We start from the raw sequence: 4,905 nt of genomic DNA, 5'->3' as shown, positions 1-4,905 counted from the left end.
AGGGGGGGGGGGGAAGTCAGCCAATCATATGTTTTTAATTGATCAGCTGGGATTGATATATCATGAGATGCCTAAAAATGGTATCCGGTTAATTCATCCCATGACAATTTATCCCAAACAATTTCATCCCATTTTTATTCTTATTAGGGGAGGGTGGGGTAAAATGGACACTTTAGACTTTTTTTAATTACTCATAACTCAGAAACAAATTTATCAATGGAGCTCAGTTTGGGCTCATCACAAAGGGCAAGAATTGTTCTTTGCATTGAAAAAAAAAATTAAATTTCACCACCATTTCAACCTATCATTAATATTTTTAAAAAAGTCAAACGTGTCCATTTTACCCCAACCTCCCCCACTGTTTGGCTGAAGCGCGTGACTTATCGGATTAAGTTTCAAATTTAGTACTGATTTTGTAAATCGATGCTGTGGTCTATTACTTGTAGCCTATTTGGCGAATGTTAGTTGAGATGGATAAGAATGATTTGACCGTTTTTTGCAATATTTGCTGTTAATGTGTTTAGTGCCTTTTTCTGTGAAAATAGAGTTAATATTTTTCCTTCCCTGAATTATTGTTGTGACCGTGAAAAATTCCATTGGAATTTGTTTGGAATGAAATTGTCGTGGGATTGATTTGTTTTGGGATGAATTTGTTTGAGCTGAGTTGTCCGGGATGAATTGGTTTGGGGTGAGTAGTCTGGGATGAGTTCACCGTACCCAACCCACTTTAGCCCATACGTCAGTCGAAAACGTCGCTGTTCGTGTTTTTGGCTTTGAAATGCTACTCGCATCACAATTTTCATCGCATTTAAACTTTTTTTTAACGTTCCTTCGATTCCATAGAATAAAATTAGGTATTATTTTTGGATTATCTCAATTAGGTAATAGAAAAGCTCATTTTTTCCGGTTTACTAATTTTGTTTTTTTTTTTTATACCGTATAAAAATAATTATTCTGAACACCTGTTTTGTATTATTTCAATGTTCAACAACTCAGAATAATAATTTTTACACCGTATGAAAAAAGTAAAAAACGAGTAAACCAAAAAATAACATTTTTTTATGGTCAAATTGAGAAAATTGAAAAAAATTCCTAGTTTTAATCTATGGAATCTTTGATGGAAAAAAAAGTTTAAATCGAATGAAAATGGTGGTGCTTTGCAAAGCCAAAAACATGAACAGTGACGTTTTAGCCTGACGTACGGGGTAAAATGGATTGGGTACGAAATTTTTCAGAGTTTTCTCGGTAGCTATTTTCTCAATAGTTATTTCCATCAACCGAAGACTTACGAATTTCAGCTGGGTCCCCCTTAGCGGTCATCACAGCAATTTTAATCAAAAACCGAAGAGAGGAAAGAATAGAGCGAAACAATTCTTCCACTAATTACTACCGTTTCGAACACACAAAGTATTCTTCATCAGCGCACTCATTTATTCTGCACTACTTTTCAGCCCATTAGTTATTTAAGGGTTGTAACAGAAATAACCCAACCAAAGAATATAATTAAAGTAAAAAATCTGACAGTGAACAGACACTCGTCCGAGTCCTTCATAACTGTTATTAAAAAGTTGCACATGACGAGGAATAACTAATGAAAGAATTGTTTCTCTCTACACTGAGAAAAAAAATTTTCAATATCTGAAGCACATTTTCTTGAGACAAGTAAATTTTCTTCAATTGCTCAATTCTCTCAAGCATCTCAACTCACATGACCCGAGAAAGACCTAATGCTTTAAAATATTCTTGTACTCAAGTATAATTTTGTTGCAAATGAACTTACTTAAATCACGTAGAAGAATCGTCAATCTTCTAGTTTTTATGTTTTCATGATTTTTTCGTTATGCACTTCCAATATTGCAATATGTAAAATATTCATGACGTAACGCGGAACGATAGTGATGAATGAAAATTTATTCGAGTTCCGTGAAGTGTACACATTCTGAGATTTAAGCAATTGAAAATAATTTACTTCCCTCAAGAAAATATGTTTCAGATATTAGAATTTTTTTTTCTCAGTGTATTCTTTAATTCCTTTCTCCGTTTTTTGATTAAAATTTCTGTGAGGACCTGCGAGTTTTTTGAAGATGAATGGAAACGGTGGGAATAATCATGGAGAAACTTTTCTCCTCGTTCTCGATTTAACGCCTCCACCACCGAATTACAACCCAACCCTCCTCCTTTAGTTAATCACGTCCCGAAGCCAAAATGTTTGTGCCAAAATCCACATCATAATAAATAAAAATCTCTGTACAACGGAAAGCAAAATCCATTGAATAATTTCTCCCTGCAACAACAAATAAAAATAAAAATAAAAATGCAAACTTAAAAATTTTTGACTTATTCACCACCCTTTCAACTCGTCCATAAATCTCGTCATCACCCCTCTCCTTTTCCGGAAAGTAGAACCATCCGGTTGATGTAAGACACGCGAGAATCTCACTGCAGTATCGGAGTAACCTGTGGCGTTTTCTCAGTAGCCGTTTATACACTTGATGTTTTAAACTAAAAAAAAAACAAGCGAGACAAACGTCTGAAGCCCTTTTCGAAAGAGTGAGGCAGACAGAACCCGGGGATCGATAGCCGTCCAGTCACGAGGCGGCACCATCGGCAGCCGCTACTGTCGCGCTCAGTAGTCCCCTCCTCCCCCCACTTACTCGAGCCAACAATCAGAGGATCCACGATGCTCACCGTGCGCAGCCATTCCGCAGCCATGTCCCGGTGTGCGTCGGGGGATGAACCACGCCCCCTCGATGCCCACGATAACCAATGAGAAACGAGATTTCAGGGGTGCGTGAGTGCGAGTGGGCGGGGCCTCAGATCCGCTCTTTCGTTGGAGTATCGTCGCGGCTTGCGGGGGGGTTTGAGGCCGCAGGTGCGGCCAGTCGGCTGGCGAACCTCGAGGCGAGCGCGCTCCGGGATTCGTCGAAACTCGTATACACTTTTTTTCGAATTCAGTCGGTCGCATCTACGGGCACGAGATTCGCCGGCGGAATTTTTTAGAAATTAAATTTCGAGGATTCCGGGTTTTGAGTGAGTTTGAGCCGATGAAAATTTATGAGCCTTCATTATTTGTGGAGACAGTGATGAGATGCTGTAGACGATCCGTCGCATCGCACGGCTCAGACTCGAGTGATTTCAGTGGATTTGATATTTCGTGGTGAACAGTGGTTGACCCTCATGACCCTTGAGCAGATGAAAGAAATATTGGAGTTTAAAATTTGATCGTTATCTACTAGATTAGCTGAATTTCTAGTATCGTAAGCGAAATTTCGGGAATATCTCCTTGATATTGTTAATGTCAATCATTTGTTGATGTGTTTTGTGCTGTGAGTGTGATCGTTCTGGTATATCTGGATTAATCCGGCGATTGGAGCTCTGAACAGAGCTCCAGTGAGTGTTGTTGGCCAGCGTGTGGGGAATATCAGCAAAAGTGGGTGCACTGGGGCCCTCGGGACTTTTCGAGAGATTTGGGCCCATTGAGGGACAAATTGTGGGCCCACTGAACCTTGATAGAGTGGGGGCAGGGGCGGCCGGTGCCGTGGCTGGGGAGGTGGAGGGGTACGGAGCCAGTACTGGGGGAGGTACCCCTGGGGTTGGCGCCAACAACAACCCCCGGATTAGGGAGACAACCCTAGGGGGTCCTCGCTCCTGTGCTCCTCTTGCTCTCACCCAGGCCCATAACATTGGTAAGGACTCATTTCACTCATTTCCGTGATTTTTATAGTTCAAATTCATTTGCAATAAAAGCCCAACTCTATTAAAAATTAAAACAGAAATTCAAAGAATTGAAGGATTTTTTTATGAGAAAAATGTCCAGGGAAAGAATAATTGGTTTTCGCAAATTATTTCTATTGAGTTATGTTTATATTTATATTAATGAATTTGATTTTTTCTTACTGATGTTTTTTTAATAGCGATATTGATATTAATATTTTTGTTGATTAGTTTTTTTATGCCAAAAAGAATATCAAAGACATAAATTCTGAGGATTCTTTGGAAGATTCTTTACACTAATTATTTCTATTGATTTTTTGTTGATATTCGTACTGATGAATTTGATTTTTTTCTTGCTGATATATTATTATTGATATCGGTATTAATATTGATATTTTTAGTGATTATTTTTTTAATGTTAAAATAATGTCAAAGATCGAAATTGAGAAGAACACAAAAATGAAAATAGTGAATTGAAAAAAAATCCAACATGACAAATGATTTATTTATTTCAAATCATGATAAAGACACCTCCGTAATAGCACTCATTAATATTACTCCAGTGACACTGGTGGGTGATAAAGACATTAATTAATCTCGTCCAAACTATTAATTCAATTACACAGCATGCCAACTTCTTCTCCGATTGAATAACACTAGATCCCGTGATAAAATGGTCACAAAATTTTGTTTTCAATTATCAAAGTCGAGATTTAAAATTCTTGAGGTAAAAAATTGAGAAATCGTGAAGGTCGGGGCGCTTGTGAGTGAAGGAACGCGGAGGGCAGGGACCGTCGACAGGCGGAAGAAGGGGTGGTTGCTCGGTTGACGGCGCCAGTAGCCGAGGGATTGTGGCTGGGGGGGGGAAAGAAGTAGGCTCCGCCCAGTTTCAAAGTTGGAAAACCACCGGGAGTACCTTAGTGCCTTGGCTCTGCGTTAGGGAACAGTTGTTAAGCATCAAAGAAAATTGATGAAACGTTGAAGTTCATCGTGTGAGGACAGATATGGCGATTAAAGAGGAGCTTGAGAAGCATTTGGAAACAGGGCAAAGAGGTTAATTCACATAATGATTATTTTTGGGGCGAAATTTCCGGTACACACAAAAAAATGGTTATTTTGAATCAAATAAAAATATTTATTTGAAATTTTTTACTTATTTCAAGAATATTTCTGTTATAAATGTATAAACTT

The 4,905-nt window shown here is 38.4% G+C and overlaps 1 protein-coding gene across 3 annotated transcripts in view; it reads left to right on the top strand.

Annotated features, from left to right (window-relative positions):
* The first annotated feature begins 2,896 nt into the window (after positions 1-2,896).
* The window catches only part of LOC107041670 (LIM/homeobox protein Lhx5), a 55,055-nt gene continuing 53,046 nt past the window's right edge, over positions 2,897-4,905 (top strand). For all 3 annotated transcript variants that reach the window (XM_015262319.1, XM_015262318.1, XM_015262317.1), the window contains exon 1: positions 2,897-3,686. The gene's annotated coding sequence lies outside the window, so the exon portion shown is untranslated. The remainder of the gene's footprint in view (positions 3,687-4,905) is intronic.

The sequence above is a fragment of the Diachasma alloeum genome, unplaced genomic scaffold (genome assembly GCF_001412515.2).
Source record: "Diachasma alloeum isolate Michigan unplaced genomic scaffold, Dall2.0 Dall_scaffold_00371, whole genome shotgun sequence".
In the NCBI taxonomy this organism is placed as follows: Eukaryota; Metazoa; Arthropoda; class Insecta; order Hymenoptera; family Braconidae; genus Diachasma; species Diachasma alloeum.
The sequence above is the reverse complement of the archived record's forward strand: the minus strand, read 5'-3'. Positions and strand labels throughout refer to the sequence as shown.